The sequence below is a fragment of the Struthio camelus genome, chromosome 1 (assembly GCF_040807025.1).
Source record: "Struthio camelus isolate bStrCam1 chromosome 1, bStrCam1.hap1, whole genome shotgun sequence".
NCBI lineage: Eukaryota > Metazoa > Chordata > Aves > Struthioniformes > Struthionidae > Struthio > Struthio camelus.
The window spans coordinates 65,161,850-65,181,282 of NC_090942.1; the positions used below are offsets into that span (position 1 = coordinate 65,161,850).

General features: G+C 46.8%; 1 protein-coding gene across 3 annotated transcripts in view; it reads right to left on the reverse strand.

Moving 5' to 3' along the window:
* DENND2A (DENN domain containing 2A) overlaps positions 1-17,970 on the reverse strand; it is a 65,377-nt gene extending 47,407 nt beyond the window's left edge. Inside the window, exon 1 of one of the 3 annotated variants that reach the window (XM_068945457.1) lies at positions 17,830-17,970. The gene's annotated coding sequence lies outside the window, so the exon portion shown is untranslated. Of the gene's footprint in view, positions 1-13,181; positions 13,344-16,325; positions 16,750-17,829 lie in introns of those variants that run through there. The other 2 variants (XM_068945476.1, XM_009679933.2) reach the window with 2 other exon arrangements.
* Positions 17,971-19,433: the final 1,463 nt, after the last annotated feature.

Here is a 19,433-nt window from a genome sequence, read left to right on the forward strand (position 1 = left end):
CCTTTCCTTGGTTAACAATATGCCTAATCAGATCTAAAAGTTTATTGCCATTGAATGAAGGTGCTCCTACTTTATCTCCCTTCTCACTCCTCCCACTCCCCTGTATCAGTTCTGATGCTTCTCAAAGCCCTGGCTGAGATGCTTCTACTCACTGAAGCGGCAAAGAAAGTAAAAGGTGGAAAAAGTCAAAAGTTTTCTGCTCAGGTAGTGAGGTGAAAAGCCTGATGAGCATTAAAGCACAGGCAAGGGAAGGGATGAAACCACACTGCTGGGAGACAGACACTGGATATTTTGCTTTTTCCTCACTTCTTCCCTTCCAGCACATCTATTGCTTACCATACAACTGTACAAATGGGGAACCAAGGCATACAGCTGGCAGTCAAAACTACCACTTCGTTAGATCACAAGCAAGATTTGACTTTGCAGATTGTTACAAGCGCAACTCCCTCTGCCTTCACAAGCAGCTGTGCGGCCAGCCCCACTGCCCCAAGTCCGGCACCCAGGAGCCGGCAACACACAGCAGGTTGCACCTTGCAGAAACGCTGCTCTAAGGGTTTGTCCCACGTTGCAGAGAGCTCTGGGAAAGGGCAGGGTGAGAAGGCTCTTAGTCATTTCCCCTTCATTACCTGCCAAATTAAGCAAGAACCCCTGCAGACAGCAGCTTCTCTCACTACATCAGTCTGATTCACCTCCAGAGCAGGTCCCTTCTGCTACACTGAGTGAGATGGAAGAAGTCTCAGATAAAAGTCTGAGGCTGCGCGGTCATGCCTGTGACCGCTGCAGCATACACGCATGGGGGAAACGTAAAACTGCATAGACATTAAACATTAAAACATTAATAAAACATTAAAACTGCATAGACAGCCAAAAATGGGGCACTTCTCAATTCTGAGCGCTTGACTTCACAAGTACAGAAATTGCATTCAGAGAACATGAATGAAGCTGCAGCTTTAACCCAGTCGTTGCTCCTTGGGTCTCTGCTTGCCCAAACAGTCCCAATTTCTCTCTCTGAGGTCACTGTTCAAGTCCCAGCGTCCTCACCCACTCCCAGTCCCATGTTGCTCACACTCACTCACTATCAGCTGCCTCAGCCAGTCCTTCTCTGCCCCTCCCTGTTCTCCTTTCTCCCATCACCAGGTCCCTGTAGTCCTCTCTTCCCAAACACTTCAAGCATCAGACTTGTCCTCTCAAATCACTGCTTAGCCCATCCTTGTTTATCCTTAGTCCTTCAGAATGCCTTTCTTCCATCCCAAGGACTTACTACAACGGCTCCTAGCTGCAGTCTCTTCATTGCCTTACTCCTGTCTCCCTGCCCAAGCTAAAGATTCCCCCAGATTTTACTGGCTCTCAGTCCTACTTCAGCTCCCCTCACTAGCCCCCAGCTCTGCCTCCCTACTCAGGTAGAGACAGCCCCCTCTACGTGCAGTGGCTTCCAGCCTCAGAAAACCTCCACTGTTTAATGCACCTTAAAAGCCACTTCCCTCCAGCTTCCAGTTTTTCTACCTGCGTCCAGGCCTAGTCTCACCAAAACAAAGCTACTCCACATCAGATTAACTTAAAGGTGGGCAAAAAAAAAAGACTGTTAATATAGCTTGCCCTACACAGACGGTCGGCACCTACATATTCAAGACATTGGACTCATTCCATATGTGCATTTCCACTACCAAAAGCCTGAGTAGATCCCACACTTTTCCCTCACTGCAATACCCCTGGTTGCACAACGTAGTATTTACTTCTTCAGAAGCAGAAAGACTGCACCTTTATGTCCAAATCATTGTTCCAGTTCCTCTCTTCCTTCTTTCCTAGGCCAGACTTTGCCCCTTCTGGATAACAGTAAATCAAGCAGTTTCCAACTCTCTTCTGCTGGGGTGCCAGAGGGCTAATACGTGGCATATGAGAAATAAGTTCCTAGTAGTCTAGTCGACGGTTCCTGGGGCTGAGATTTACAGGGAAGTCCTACTAAATCCAGAAGCGTACTCTGTCCCTCTGGTTAGGGGGCCAACCTTGGCTATGCACTACAGCGGGCGTGTACCAAGTCATATATGACTCCCAGGCCAGGGCTTTATTACAGTCGCAAGGTTAGGACTCTGATGGCACAAGTCTCCGCTTGGAAAGAAGCTAACCAACAGCAATGAGAAAAGGGGAGCAAGCAGGAGCTGCTGTGGGTTATACTGCTGTGTCACCCTGGGTCTCAACCACATCCTTGGGCCAGTCCTGTCCTGGAATAAAGCAGTGGGACCCTTGAAAAAACTACTCCCACCTCCTATATATCACCACTTCCCTCCAACACCAATTTGTTGATGCTTGTAGGCTGTGCTGCACAGGGGTAGCATGAGCATCACCTGCCTGGCGCAGGGCACTGGGAAGGACAGATTATTCAGGAATGATGAAATCACTTAAAATTTTAGCTACTAAAACCAGAAACCTCTGCTGAACATGTGCAAGCTGAAACTTTATTCCCACAGAGACTTGGAAAAGTTAAGGTGGAGACGACACAGCAGTGGCAAAGGATGCATTCTTGATCCAAAGAGCACCCCTTACCAGTATATAACATTTGGGTTCCAAAGCATAGGATTACTCTTAGCAAAAGAAAAGCCTGATGTACTTTTAAAGCAGGGGAAACAGCACATTTTTTCCCCTAGCCTCATTCTTTGAAATAGCTGAAACATTTTGGCCAAAGGTTTTCAAAAGAAATTCAGCCAGAGGCAAACGCTCAGCATGGAAAACTGCAGATTGAAATAGAAAATCTGACTTGAAAACAAAGAATTGAAAACAAGGTCTTCCAATACAAATTGCGCTCTCCTACAGGTGGGGCAAGTTGCACCCACTATTATTAAGCTTGTCCCACATTTGCCATTGTCTTATTTTCCCTTTGTTTTTCCCCCTAGACACATAACAAACAGAACAAAAGCTCAACAACTCAAAGTGTATTCGACAACCCTCCAGTTTCCTTCAGATAACCACACCCTCAGCTGGAAAGACAGCATTTCCAGGATTGGTGGTAGGATGTTACACGACTATATCAAAAAAAAATAAAAAAGGCAAAGAAAAGCAACAATCTTTTTCTTTTCTAATTCAATGTTCAGAAGCACTTGCTTCTGGTAGCAAGTATAATCTGGGTTACTGTTCAGAAACGTGGTAAGTTTTAACTCCTACTGGTAGGTTAACAAATATTAAGAAAAATTCACATGGGAAGGAGATAGATTCAGCATTTCCCAAACTGGCTGAGAAAATGAATTCTAACTACTATGTTTAGTGGAATGTCATGTTTCAACCTAAGCTTTCTCGAAGGAAGTCACGAACAAAACAACAACAACAAAAAAAAGACTTCCAGATGGAGAAACTGAGATGCTGAGAGGCAAGGACAGGAGTAGAAGGCAGCTCTTCCGTGCCAGTACTTGGCAATACTAAATCCCCTCTGTGGGTTTCAAATCTTGTGCGTAAGTGAACGTGCGTACAGATCAAACCTGATCTGACTGTGTGGTTGGACTGCTCAGCCCTTTCAAAATGGGATAATATTTACTTATGCTCTACAGCCTAATATATGAAAATCTAGTTACTTTAAGTCAAGGCTGAAGAAGACATTAAAGGTGAAACCTGTGTTACTGAAGCAAACACAAGCTTGCTGCTGACATCAGCAGAGGCAGCATTTCACACGCGTTTGCCTCAATTTTGAAGTTACCCACAAACAAGATGACTGTAGTCAACAAGGAAAAAACAATAGAAACATGGACCAGATTTACACTTTCAGACATTTGCCAGAAGAACTGTATTAGCCACGTGGAGAGGCAGGATCATTAACAGATGCCATGGAACTGGCTTAAGTCCCCACAAAGATGCAATTATATAGGCAAAAACACATTCCTACACCAGTGTAGCCAACTTCTGCAGCTATTTTTACTCCTGATAGAAATGCTGTGTTACAGACATACGAGTCCTTCTATATTAGCACATTGGTTCTAGTGCAAAAAGAAGTGGAAAGAGTTATTATTATGCTTATAAGAAACCCAAACATTTGACAGCATAGGAAACAACCTGCCACTAAAATGCAGTGTTCAGCTCATGAATCACATTTTCAGTGTGGTGAGATAACCTCCACTATTCTAGCACAAATTGGAACCAGAGAAGTCCCTTCAAGGAGCAACTCTGCAAAGTTCCTGGCAGGAAGACAAATTGTCTCACATAGAGAAAGGAAATGAAAGCACTAAAATGAAGAACCTCTACTTCTTCCAAGTTACCATCAGGGAAGACAAACCGAGCCTCAGCAGATCTCTCCTTCGGTGGCCTTCACCCTGCAGGATGTTGACTCTTTCCCCTCCTGATGAGGATTCAGCACACAGCTTCCTGAAGCATCCATCACCACAACCTTGGGGAACCATCTGCAGAGCCCCGGGAGCTGCGTGCTCCAAGAGACCTTCCTGTACCAGCTCCAAGTCTATGACCTGATGCTACAGTCTTTCTGCTAAGCATCAGAAAAGCAAGAAGTCACCTGTAGATTGTTTTTAGCGCTGGAGACCCTGGTTCCCTTGCCCAACCTCCTCTTTCCTCCCACCCCAACTCTCCCAAACATCTCAGCCATTACAAATGCAAAATCCGTAACAAGAAAGACAGCGTCTCCCACAGAAAGGGGCAACCCAGTCCAGAGCACCCCCTCAGTCAACCTTCCCCGATGGAGACTGGGGAAGTTTATGAGCTACCAGAGATTCACCTATCACCCACCCACGAGGAGGAAACCTGCACAGCTCCGAAAAAAAAACTCTGCAAAAAGGCTGCAAAGGTTGCAAGCCTGGTTTGCATTTATTTATTTTTCCAGGAGCAAAGCTGCTCTGTGTGTGTGTGTGTGTGTGTGTGTGTGTGTGTGTGTGTACGCACGTGTGCTGGTCAGGACAATAGGAAAAACGACACTGTAGTGGGGCTGCCAGGAAACAGTCAGCCATCTGCCCGCGTGGAGAGCGCTTTTTCCCTTTCTTTTGTAGTAAGAGGAATGTAGCTCAGAGAGCCGCCATCCGCCCCGCGCTGGGGAGGAAATCTGAGAGCTTGAGCCCTGCCAGGGGAAAGGAAGTGTGGGGGAAGGAGCAAGCTGAGTTGATGCGGTTAAGTGGGTCATTGCACTCCTGGCCAATAAAAGGGGGGGAAAAAATAATCTAACCAAAAAGCCCAAACCCAGCCTGAAGTAGAACACATGGGAGAAAGCAGCTCTTCCGCCTGCCCACTTTCACTCTCGTACACGGCTGGATTTTCGCTCCCCTCACAACGCTGGGAAAGATCCCAAACGAAGGGCCTGCTCGTTTCCACTGAGGGGGTTCACCAGGAGCCGAATGTGGCAGAAAGGTAACAACATGGGGAAACACAAGGGCTGCCCCCTGTGCTGACACTGGCAGCCTGGACCAGAAAGCAAAAGGAAACAGATATAGACATCAACTTGTGCATCCACATCCTCCTCCCAGCAGATCCCTCCAGTAATCAGTCTTTTAGCAATCTGAACACAAGATGGTTTAGCGAGAGACCCGACACAGAATCACAGAGCAGAGCGAAAGCAGCAAGCCCACTGCTTGTAATTATGCACACATTTTCCCCAAGTTTCAGACTACACAAAAAAGTATGCAACAGGAGGGGAAAAAAAATAGACCTGATCTTCTAGTACTTTCAAGCAAAAAGGCTGGAAAGACAACAAGGTGGCCAAGTGGCATATTCTTCTGCCATCTTGGCAGAAAAAAACCCCTGACAATCCAGAAAGGTAACATTTTCAGAAGTGACAACATGACTTTAAAGACCAAGACTCATTTTCAAAACTGACTGAGGACCAGATTTTAACATATATAACTGGCTAAAAGAATTTCAACAAAATTTAAGCACTCATTCCTTTCCCACTGACTGCAACAGGGGGGCATTATCTAGGTATTTCTGGAAAAGAAAAAAAAAAGAACTTGCACCTTCATGCACTTACGTGCCTTTAAAATTCTGGCACTTGCAGGGTATATCTACACAGTCAAGTGCTGGATCCGGCTATGCAGAGCTGGCACAACTTATTCGCACAGGATGTACTGGAGCTAACAGTCCCAGTCCTCATAACGGCTTTCCCAGAAGAACCAATTAATTCAGACACAGTCTAAATATCCAGGCGGCTCAGTATATGGACAGACACCCCCCCCCCCCCAGATGCTCCACACCTGAGCATGTCAAAGTCCCAGATCCACACAGCTGGCCAAGGGTCTGAACCCCTTTCCAAAATGAGGCTCAGGTTTCTACTTTCTCTAATCACTTTTTGAACATTTTACTACTCCTAAAATAAAACCAACTGCCAGCATTGCACATGGAGGCCTTTTCCTTGGATACTTCTCTTGGGTGGGAGGATGAGACAACAGGCACAAGCTGACACAAGAGAGGATATCAGCAGACAAGGAACTGTATATGAGGAAAAGCTTTTGACCATGAGGACGCTAAAGCACTGGAACAGCACCGCCGTCTCCATCTTCAGAGGTTTTTAAAACCCAGCTGGACAAAGCCCTGAGCAAACTGGTCCGAGCTCAGAGCTGACTCTACTTTGAGCAGGAAGCTGGACTACAGACCTCCCACAACGCCTTCCAACCTGAATTATCCTATGACAACCTGCCATAAATCACTGTAAAAGAAAGCATTCACTCTCTTTTTTAAGGGGGGGGGAGAGAAATCACTGAAAACCCACTTCCTTTAAAAACACCTTTAAAAAGGCACCCTGAGGGTGCCTTTCCCTTCCCAAAAGATTTTTGTTTCTGCTTGTCAGCTCTTAAAACTCTCCAACTGAGTGGCAAGCAAGCAGTAAAAATGGCTGCTAAGACAAGATACAAAATTATGCTATTACTAACACATTTCTAGGATCTTTTGTTCCCAGTGCTTTTTGTAGTGCCTGACAAACTTCAACAGTTCAGTGAAAGCTATTAGGCAAGAATCCACCAGTAAGACTGCCTTGACAAATACTGATGAGTGGCATAAATTCTCACTGTTTTAGTAGAAAAAGAAAATATTTCCTTCCTAAATTCATTCCGCTTACAGAGAAGATCAGGGTTTAATTTTTTAAGAAGCTTAAAACTATTTCATGACTAATATTTTTGAAAAGTGAGAAATCTTGAAAGTACTCACTTGAGAAATGTTCCCCCCACCACCCCGAAGCATTTCTTGGGGTTTCTCACGGCAGAAAACCTAGAAACTGGGGATTTATCAAACATGCGTGTATTGTTCACTGCTCTCCTCCAAGGGATGGGCTGAATGCAATACATACTCTAGAGGACATTAATTTCCATTGTTTACTCTCATATACATATATATAATTCGAATGTTTGATAGCAGAGCAGAGCAGAGGCAGAGAATACATGCATGAATTCCCACATCGAGCCCTTATCTCCCGACTGAAGCTGAGCTTATTCTTATAGCAGCCTCCAACCCTGAGAAAGTGCATCCAAGTTTTGTATTCCAGGGTAACCACAGGAGCATACTCCACCCAAGAAACTTGAATGTTGTCCTGGACTGGGCCCCAGTACTGTTTATTGTGCACAGGAAGAGCTCACTACTACAAAGAAGCCAGCGCTGAATGCATTTCACAAGGGCACATTTTACACCACCCAAAACAAAATATCAAAGTAGGATTCTTCTGGAGTCAAATCCTCTGCGGAAGCCCCTATCCCCTGAACGAGTCGATAATTATCCTCTTTCATCTTGAGATTCAAACGCCTCTCGCTCCAAGGCCAACTTGAGGTGAAATCCTCACTCTACTGAAGGCGCTGACGCAGCTCCAGTGATTTGGGTGTGGCTTACGTTTCTCCCCCTGCCGCCATCCGCGTTCACCTCATTTCTGCCCCCCACCAGCACACAGCCACATAGTGCCCCCTGCTTCAATTTCATAAAACTTTACAGAGGGGACAAGTCCTACAAGGGTTCATATAGCATTAAGCAGAGCACGGAGGTTTCCCCCAGGGCGAGGGAAGAGCTCTCCAAGAGCAGAAGACAAGCCCTATGAGGCAGGTGGCCCCCAGGACCGTTTGGTTGGCAGAACAGTGGTGTAAAACCCTGATGATGGGTGGGTTCCTCTGTGAAGTTCCCACTCTCCCCACCCAAGAAATACAAGCGTTATACATTCAGCTATAAAGGTGCATCTCAGGGAAGAGGTGCTTGCATGAATATTTTTTTTCCCTACAGAAGATGATGACTTTAATAAATGTACATACATCCTAGATTAGATACTATTAATGGGCCAGTTAGACAGACATGCCTCACCAGAACCACTTTCTTTCTATATAAAGGTAAAAGCTGCACTATGTTGTTTCAATTATCCATGGCCAAACACAATGGATCTTTGATAAAGACTAGAATTTCTTTACTGGCAATACAATGTCTATGGGCATGACTAGCAAAGTAAACTTAAACTTGATCTTTCAGGAGAAATTCTCCTAACATTTTCTTTGACCAGAAGAGGCCCAAGAAGAGCTTACGTACGGCTGTACTCGATTTACTTCCCGGCTGGTTAAAAAAAAAAAAAAAAAGTTTGGCATTCAAGTAGGCATCCTTCTTCCCATCTCTTCCATATGTAATAATTCAAACATTCACACTAGATAGCATTTACTTAATAAAAATTGGTCCATCCACTTTTCTTAGTGGGTCCACTACATTAATATTAAAAAGAAAAATAAGACAGAGGAGAAATGTCAGCACTAAACACAAATTAGCAAGAAACTGATTTTGTCCATTCACCCATACGCACTTCCAAGCAAAAGGAATACTAGGGATGTATAGTATTTTGAAATACAGTTATCCTATAAAACTAAGAAATTGCTTTTCTTTAGATCTTCTTCACACAAATCTATACATCGACTTTTGATGACAGGTAAGAATGATGATGAACAAGAAATCAGTCCTACCTCCGGTCATAGGTTCGGTAAGATTTTTTTGAAAATACTGTACATTGAAATAAGAATAAGCAGTTTATACATAAAATATACTTCTAGGATACTTCAGATTAACATAATGTCCTGTGCAGGAATTAAACTAGAACAACAGGCAGATCCACCTCCACTAACTCTTGATGTCCACAGGCGAGTTATCTTTTAGCCTCTTTAATACTCATGAGGGGTGATTCATGCCCTAAAAGTATTCTCCTTTCCTGAGGTAGACATGTCACAAACTGGGTCAGTAAACAGCACCTGGGCAAGATGGATCCCACTAACTTAGCTGGGCAAGATGGATCCCACTGACACACCTGAAGTGAAGCACAGCTGCGTGGCCTCAGCAATTTAATTTGTAAAAAATCACAAATAGACCCAAGTTTTCCTGGATGAATAAATTATTTATGGCTTCCAATCAACTGAAACTGTTTTAACCAAGTTAAAACTAAATTTACAGTGCGGGGAGGAGAGAGAAAAAAAAAAGAGAGAGAGAGAGAAAGAGAAGTTTAAGAAAATGTTTGACATAATCTAAAGATGACATAAATGAGTTAGGTTCTTTATTTTGTACTGACATTTCTTATCAAAATTTATTCAGATTTATGGGGGAGAGGGAAGGTTATACCATCCCTCTAAAGGATCCAAAACATTTTGTTCAAGCCCTCCTCCCCATCAAATATTTTTTGGAAGGGAAAAAGGAGGGAGTGAGAAAGAAAGGGCTACCCTGCCTTTCTCCAGATAGGTTTTTTTGTTTGGTTTTGTTAACAAAAAAAAAATTCAGTCACAAATGGAAAAAGAAATATCACAATACCTCCTCCAAAATAACAAGAAAAAACTCCAAGCTCACAGCCAGGTCATTGCTCAGCTAAAGTTAATGAAGCTACAACAGTTTATACCAACTGAAGAACTGGCCTTGTTTTTCTGGTGATCTCATCCACATACATCTCACTGTGCATCATCAAGTTTTGCTTCCTCTTTGAAGCAATTTCTTAAGAAAAGTTGCATTATACAGTCTTCTGCTTAATTCTGCACTCAAGTATTTCATTATAAAGCATATCAAAACCTCTTTTATAGCAGAATATTGTTCATAAGTTTGAAAAAAACCAACCAAACAAAATGCATGTGCAACAGAGACAGCTAAACGACATAGGTCCTTCTAGAAAAAAGACTAGGTTGGTGATGATCTCTTTCCAGGCATTTTTGAAAATTTCTTTCTACTTAAAAGCAGATAGAAAGACAATCAGTGTAATCCAAGATCAGGCTTGATTTTTCAAGGAGCCTATCTTCACAAGGAGCCTGAAGGGAAAAGAAAACTTGAATGGAAGGCTGCCTTTAGCGTGAATTAGCAGAGGGACTGGGATCACATCTGTGAATAGTTTTGTTTGAAAAACAGAAGAGCTGGAATTTTTATTTCTGCAGTGATTGCTGCTCAGAGCTGAAGTACTGCACTGCTTCTATAGAGCAAGCCCTCTGTTTCTGATAAAGTTTCCAGATTCCTTCAGATCAGAAAAGTAGCTTTCCCCATGCAAGCAAATATTAAGCAAGTGGGACATTAAACAATAAATTACATGTCAGAATGTGTTGGTTAAAAAAAAAAAAAACACTCAGTGAATTCTGACGTCTTAAGAAATTTATGGCTTTTCGGGGCAATCCTATTTTTCCTTGAAACACACCCAGAAGCGTGTTTCTCTGAATAATCGAGGACCTTAGGAATGCAGCAGCGGAACCGTTAGTTTCTTACTGCATTCGTTCGTGTACACTAAATCCTCCTACAAAGAAAGTTTCCTACTGTGCAAACACGAGGATACCGGTGGGGCAAGCTTTAGCACAGACTAAGCGGCAATAGCCATCAGTACCTTTCCCCAACGCATGTACAGAAGAATTCTATGCTAGAGGTGACACAATGGCAACGCTTCAGCTTGGAGTCACTCATAGTAATCTCAGGGGAAAGAGAGAGAAATTTCAGGCAAAAAACAGTTACTGCAGTTACTACTGATTTCCCAGTAGGAAATCTCTCAGTCCTCTCTCTGAGTTCGACAAAGCTGAATAATGGAGCCAACTAGATCAAGGTTTCTTACATCATCTGGAAAAAGCTCAATCCCTTGCATACCCCTTTTCAGTAAGTTAAGTTTGCACAGTTCGACTACAAATCGCTGCATATATAGCCTGACATGTCAGGACAGGAAAAAACAGATTCTCAATTACAGCCTGATCCCAAGCCCACTGAATTCATGGAAAAACTCCCATGGACTTCAGTAGCCTGTGGATGATGCCTCAGGGTCTGTTTTTGGCCAAATGTTGATCTCTGAAGTATAAAAGCAGAGCGCTACGTGTGCTGGAGAAGATACCCTCCCTGATTTAAGTAAGAGGCATTTCCCCTTACTAATATATGCCACTCTGAGCTCTGGATAACCCAAGCCTCAGCTCCTACCCAAAAGGAAACATAAAACCTGATTTCCTTAAGTACAATTCACTGTATGTTTCACAGCTGAAACATGTTGGATATGTATCCCACGTGCAAAAATACATCTTCTGGGGAGGCTTAACATTTTTCAGGAAAAAAACTCCAGTAGTCTGAAAAGCCTCTGGGAATTCTTTCTTTTTTAATTCAGGTACATGCCAGAACATTTCTCCTAAGGTGGTGTTTGGCTGACACTGGCCAGCGAAACTCGTATTTATGAAGTGCCCTAATGCTGCCCTGTGAAATTTGCCATTTTCCTCCATGAAAATTGGCTCTATCTGTCATGAGAACACAGTCCCCAAGGATGGGAAAACCAAGCCTCTTCTCTGCTCCCTTCTGCAAGCAGATGTGTGCACGTTCCCCAGCTCCGTAAGTCATGGCTGGCTTTTGGCAAGCAACCGCAGCAGCTGCATATCTCCAGCGGGGAAAAGCTTTCAGCAAAAGATAGAGAGGGGGATCTTATCCTCCCCCCCTCCTGCAAAGCAAGCTCAGCATTTGTTTCTCTCTAGATGACACCCCGATGGGTTGACTTAATCATTCACATATGCAGGTCTATTCACAATGCCAGCAAAACACCAGTGCTGTGACAGCATCTCACCTGAGCTGCGTACAGTAATGTGGCTTGTCAGCAGGAACTTGGCAAAAAGTCTCGCCGGATATTGAGAGGAAAGCAACATTCAGGGGCATCGCTAATATAAAATGATTCTACTGAATACTGTGCATGCGAGACACCACTTGTAACCAGAAAAATACCTCAGCAAGGTGTTTAATTTTAAGCTGTGCTCAAAGCCCACTATCTTCAACAAGATTTAAGCTAGTGTTGCATGAAGCCCAGTCCAGACTTTCCTGACTGGAATGATGTGCTGAATTGGGAGTCCAGCCGCTCCGCTGGGTGGACTTAAGCATGCACTCAGAACTAGACGTCTGCTTAAATGACTTGCCGAACCAGGGGCACTGTACGAAATATTTAAATGTAGAGGGATCACAAAAATACTTCACCACCTTTACTCCCAAAGAGAAACGTAACTAAAACACAGTATATAGCCATTTTGAACGATTCTGGCCCGAAAGAGCAATAAGCCCTTGCCCCTAAAACACAGTCTCTCCAGTGGATTGCCAGAGTCCTCAGTAAGTTTTCTGAAAACCTAACTTCTCTGCTTGAACCTGCTTTCAGGGACCCGCAGGATCAGGAGTCTCAAAGGCTGGCCAGGACCCTACACGAAACTCTTTCAGCCACTTCTAAGCAAGGTGGCACCTTTCCCTAGTCGAGCCACCCCTAACCATCATCAGCTCTTGGCACTATAAGTGCCTGGGCCAGATCTTCAAAAGGACTCAGAGCCAAGCTTTGGATTGCTTCACCAAGGCCATAATTTCTACCAGGCACAGTCTCCCACACAAGCATCTGACCAAGGCAAGAGCTTTCCAAGCCAGACCAGCACCCCGTACACTGAACTGTTCAGCAAACCTGATCACTTATGTGATGCCCAATAAGAGCCGGGCCCAGGAAAATACAGCTGCCAGCATTTACAGAGAGAGCCCATTTTCCCATCGCTCCCAAACCAGATTGCTAGCTCTCTGCTGCATTTGCGTTAAAACAAACAGGATTTGGGATACAAACCTCCACCAGCATTAGTGACACCGACTCACAGAGGAGACAAAACTTGCCAGAGTCGAAATAAAGTCCCTCCAGATCCCAGGTTTGCTCACACAGCAACATCGACCCTGCAAACACTAGAGCACAGCACCAGTAGCAATTTGCAAGTCCCACTTTAGGCATCAAACACAGGACCAACCGACGGCTAACTTACTTGTCTAGCTGCCTTGCTTTTGGCTTCTACTCTGATCTTCCACCATGAACTTTTAAATGATCCATGTCCCATACCCACACTCCTACGTGAGACCCAGTCAAAGGTGCACATAAAGCTGCCTGAGCGGAGAACCCGCTGGGACAGCCAGGCCCATCTGGTAGAGGCTCTTCTCTGCGTGGGTTGGTGTTTTTATTTTAACTCCCTCCGCTTCTGGGCCCCTCTCTGTCTCTCGCCCCTCCCATCTCTCCCTCTGCTCATGAGGAGAGAGTTTCCATCCTGGCTCTGGGCCAACATATGTATGGGCAAAGGCAGCACTCGGGAAAAGCCATCTTCTGCTCCCTTTCATCGCATAAACATTGCTGTTTCCCAGCCCATGAGGCAAGAACTGAGCGAGAGCTTTCACCACAGCGCAGAGGGCCTGAGAACGGGCTACGCCGAGCGACGGGCAGGCGCCTCCTGCCTGGGCCCGGCAAAGCAGCCCGGTCGGGCCACAAAGCAACCGCCTTCTCTCTCAGGCCCGTCCCCAGTTGCGCCCCGGGACTTCACCCCGACTGTCCCAGAGTTACTCATCAGGTGGCTGCCACACACACATCACCTTCAGCAAAAGATCACCTACAGGACAATGAAAAGAAGCCTCACAGTAAACGTAAAGCAGGCCCTGCTTTATTCACTAACTCTTAACAAGTTTGATTACTGAAAAACAACCTTTAATCATCACCGCTATTATTGCTGTCTGCCCTGCTAAATTCCAGGAATTAACATTATGTTAGTTTTAGCTGGTTTTCCTAACCCAGGGAGATGAAGAAGTATTGAAATAATAAATGAGGATTATACCAAAACTTGCAGTGTTCATTCCAGGAGAACATAATTCTTTCAATCCATGATCGATTTCCCCTCAGTTTTACTGTGGAATATGACTACTTGCAGAAAAGACAAGAATGAGATTATCAGTACACGTTATCTACCCTAAACAAAGGAGTCCTAAGGTTTCGAATTTCTTGTTAGGAAGATTTCTCATGGTGCCCCTTTTTGAGCCTTTGTCGTACATAGATGGTATCCCACATCTGACCAGCAAAGATGTCTAGGTGACAAATTTACCTCAGATCAGTACAAACCCATGGTTTTCCTAGCATATGATTACTCTTGCAGTAACCTGACTGGGGACTACTTGTGGCGCCAGCCTCATCAGTCCTGTGTCTGCTGGCTACAGACACGAGCACCTTGACCAGATTAGCTGGTGAGCCACACGAAGGTCGGGACACATTCGGAAAGGGCTTGCATACGGCACCTCCAGTAGTTACTTATTTAACATAGCCGTGATGCCTGTCAGTGCCACAGCAACAACAGGGACCTTGAACTGGTCCTCTGCCTGTTCTGTGCCAGGTTTCCACCCTCGGACACGACATCCCAGTTGAAAAGTTAGGTTATAGAGCACTAACAGGTACAGGGACTCTGCTCTACAGCTTCTTTTTACTTAGATGCCCAGTTTCAAGATCACCCATGGCCTCTGCTGAAGCCAACGTTTCAAAAGCACGGCCCACAGTCAGACAGAGGACCCCGCAGTTCAATCTGGCAGCGTGCACAAGGCTAACCACTGACACCAGAAACGGCCCCACTCGCTCTTTGCTAAAACCTGGGCTGAAACCAGCAGTGAATGACATGCCCATTCACACATTGCAGCCTTTGCTTTCACTTCCAGCCGCAGCTGGTAAAGCCATTTAGAGGTGAAGAACAGAGAAAACTCCCATAAACAAAATAATCATGCTGTTGTCCTTTCCATTCCACTTCTTAGATACTATCAAGACAACACTGTCTCTTCTCCAGTCTTGTCGGGGTAAAACAAATGCCCACAGACTCATACCCCTCTGATACAGTATTATTGAATCATATCTGTGCTCATTCATCTCATTCTCAACAGAGAATTTCTTTTGAGCAATTTCCCACTCCCTTCTTCTCTGCGGAGATTCTTCTCAGTCCTTAAGGAGCTGCGATGTAACTTCATTAAAAGTCTTATTTCAGCATTTCCTTTATAACGGAGGCCTCTTCCAGCCAGCTCTTGGGACTCTGCCAACAGACATATCAGCCACCAGTACTTAAATCCTTCTGCTAAAAAATGCTTTTCCCTAAAGAGCTTATACCTCAGTTATGGATGCCTAAGAGAGCTGATCATCAAAATCAACCAGCTTCAAGAAGAGCTTAAGAGAGGTTCCTCCCCATTCTCATAGGCTTAACAGTGGACTAAGAAGCCTTTTCTCCAGCCTGCATTTAGAAAGGAAAAGGTTTGGTATAGTTCAGTTCAGGAAATAAATCCCACGTGCTACAAAAGGCAGAGAGAATCAGCTGCCCTAGATGATGCATTCATGGGGATCCAAAAGAATATGACACTTCTTGGGCAATTATGAAACGACTAGCATCTCCCACGCTCAACAGTCTGGCTCTGTGGCATCAAGACCCAATCGAAGAAACTTGGAGCAAGCTCTGTGTCCCCAGAGTGCCCAATAAAACAAAGGTTTAACTCTAATCCATCTAAGTTAGTTATCGAGGATGATATTCAGAATAACTCAATGGCATATGAATTTGGATCACCTCTGAAAAGTACAGCCTTGCAGCTTAACTGGTCTTTATTTATTATCTGCTTGTTAAACTGAAAATTAGTAACAGATAAATATGCCATAGGAAGAAGACAAGCATATTGTAAGCACCTGACAAAGGATCTAAATACCCTTCTTGTTTTTAGAGAACAGAAAGCATCACGTGGTTCTCTTTACAGACAAAACGTCCCAAAAGATTTCCCAAGGCAGCGAGCTAGGGACACCACCAAAAGAAGCAGTTTGGAGCATTCAACATCCACTTGTGGGCAACAAGGAGGATGGCACTTGGGGATCAGAGGCGAAGAAAGTGAGCAATTCCACCCTGCCTGTGAGGACAGAGAACATACCAAGGGCCTACCCAGCCTTCAGCACAAAACCTTCTAACCCACAGGCCAAGGGAGGTCCCAGCTGAGCTATAAGTCTTCAGCCTGTTTTTTTTACATCCCAGGTCACTCTAATGCCCTTTGTTTTCAGTGCATTCCCTTCAGTTTCTCAAAGAGACACTCTATTATCCTGGGAAATCTTGTGGCTTTCCTCTCATTTTCATACTTACAGTTTCCAGTTTTTTTCCAAGTCTATCCCAAGGTGGTAAATATCCATCTTACATGCTCAAACAACGCTGCCTGGCAAAAAACTCGAACCCACAAACATTACCCTGATGACAACAATTCAGAATACAACATAAGGGTCAAGACAGATGCATTCCTTTCCTTTGGCAGGATGCAGCAATGACTCGCTTTCTGGTGGTTCAGAAATGGAGCCAGTACAGTTTGTTGGACTTTGCTGCCACACACTAAGAGTTGTCAGTAAGGTGGCAGCCAACACAGAAAACAGCATTTCAATCCACAAGCAACACCAGCTGCTCCCCTCCCAGTAGCGCTGAAAGTCCCAAGGAAATCCCTTTGCTCCTCTCTTTATCCTCCCAGCAGAGCTCCAGCAGCCAAGATGCTACTCTCCTAAGAGCAACAGCCTTGCTCAAATGGCAAAAGCAAACGCGGCAGGGGGCACCAAGAACATCAAGAACAGTTTCCAAGCAACTTGCAGACCTGCCCAGGAATCAAACCGAGCTCTTGTAAAACGCTCCCCGTGCTTAGTACTTATCTGTGAGAGAATTAAATGTATCATTATCCGCTCCTTTGAGGTTCAAGTGCAGCCCCAAGCGGTCGAAAGGCCTCAGTCCTCCCCTGTGCCCCAGCAGTCTCTTGCCCGACACCAAGAGCCAGGCTGCTCAGAGACTCACAAAGCTAGAAACTCTGCAAGCGTCCCAAAGGCACCTTGTGTGATTTATTCCTCCAGCGTGCATCTCACACCCAAAGACCACAGCTGTAAACTCCTTCCTGCTCCCTTCCCAGCTGCTGTTCCCCCACTCCAGACTCTGTGGCAAGTCCATTAGCACTCGTTATCCCTGGGCAAGGCAAATTGGCATTTCTCTCCTCAGGACAGGCGAATATGCTCATTGATCCCGAGCGGGAGTCAAAAACAAATGCCGCTCTGGGAGGCTGCACCCCAGCGCAGATGTTTCCTCCTGCCGGAGGCAAAGCAAAGGAAAAGCGGACTGTCCAGAGAGGAAAGAGAGAAACACACAGCTCAGATCACGGAGCGGGGGGTCAGGACTTCGCCGAAGCTAAGGGGAAGCCTGCCACCGGTCCCAGCAGGGCCTGCGTGGCCCCCAGAAGAGCTTGCTCAGCGAGCGCCTCCTTGGTCTTCCAGGTCGGCCCGCGGCGGGAGGGCGAGGCAGGGGCCGGGAGCCCACCGAGCCCGCCCGCGGGGCCGCCATGGCGCGGCGCACGCCCTTACGCCCTCCAATTTCTCTCTCTCCCGCCAAACGCACTGTTGGGGGCCGGGGGAGAGCACACCAATTCTGAGCAGAAGAGGAGGGAAAAAACCAACAGCCACAGGTTTTGAGCGGGCACAGGCGGTCGCGCCGGGCTCAGCGGGCTCCCGGGACAGCCCCGCGCCCGCCGCCCACCTAACGGCAGAAACGGTCCCGTCCCCCCCGCACCCTCCACGCAGGGACCGGGCGGCCCCCGCTCCCCGCGGCGCGGCTCCCCCCCTACCTTCCTCAGCAGCGGCGGCAAGGAAGAGGGGGGGCCGCGGCCCGGCATGGCGGTTGCGCCCGGCGCCGGGTTGGCGGCGTGAGGTGCGCGGCTGGGGGCTTCCCCGCCCGCTGCCCCCCGCCCCGCTCCGCGCCCCAGCCCGGCCCGGCCCGGCCGGCAGGGCGGGAAGCAGCCAGGCACGGAGGGAGGGAAGGAGGGAGGGAAGGAAGGCGGCGCGGCACCGCCCCGGCCCGGCCCGCCGCCATGGGCAGGCCCCGTCGCCATGGCGACGCCGCCGGGCCTGCTGCCGCCGGGGAGCGGGAGGCCAGGCGAGGCCGGAGCCGTGGGCGGCTGGCCCGAGGGAGGACAGCTCGGCATGGGCCGTGCTGCCGGGTGTCCAGCGCTGAACCGGTGGAAGGTCCTTCCGCCGAGGGCCTGAGAGCGAGGGCATCATCGGCCTTTACGCCAAAGAGCAGCCCAAGACCAGGCTAGCCCCGTAGCCTGCTCCCTCGAGAGGCCGGTGGTCCTGGCGCTCGGTTTGGTGGCGGAGGGGGGAAGCAGCGGCCAGGACGATGCAGGACCGCTGGGACCGTGGAGGGGCTCAGCACCGGGGCCAACGTGCTTTGACAGCCCCGTCCGGCTGCCTTCTCCTTCCGGGGGGAGGACGATGGAGCACCGTCCTCCAGGCTCTCGGTCTCCATCTCTCCTTGGACAACCTGGGCAACGCAGGACGCCGGAGTTAAAAGCGGGCACAGCTATAAAACAGCTCCCTCCGGCCCCGAAGCGTTCCTGGCATATGATTTCTTACCACGGGGCGAGCCCCCCCCCCTTGGTGTCGACAGTGCATCTCACTTGCTGTCCCCAAGAGTGTTTGGGGCAGGCAGAGACGCCAGCGATCACGTTACTGCCAGCTTCAGGGGCGATGGCTTGGCGGGAACCCCAGCAGGACGCAAAACTCATTCATTTGTCTCAAAGTCATATCTAACCCAACAATGATATGTGGGTCCTTTACATTTGCCTTTCTTGCCTTCGGTCTCATTTATGCACGGGTCACTTCCAACTTTTCTCTGTCACAGTGACATGTCATTGTGTCAAAGACATGACAGTGGAGATTTTCATTAAGTAACTTAATTCAGAAGCTGGAACTTGAAAGAAAAATACTAGCTATTGCAGATCCCTCAGTTAAACCACTCCAGATGGGAATACTGCGTTCTCATTGTGCTATCTGCGAGCCCGTATTGACCCAGTGTGGTAGCAGATTATGCATGCCCAGGGCAGGGGAAATACAGGAAGGTGAAGGGATGGGCCAGCAGCAAAGACAAAAATGCAAATTAGCCCCCATAGTTCACTTGGGAGACCCAGTGCCTCATCAGCTGGGTCACAGTACCTGACCCCACGCTCAGAAGCTACTTTGCCCTGATGTAGGGGGCACTCACTGGAAAATTCACCAGTTCAACACTGTTTCCTCTTCGGGGGACTTGCCCTGTTTCCCCTCGGTGTTTTCTGGATGCTATTCTATCTGCAAGGAACAAAATGTCAGCAAATTAAAGAGAGAAGAAGTGCACAAGATACCTTTTCTGGCTGTGAATACAGCTATCAGAGGGAAAGTAGCAAGTCCTTACTTG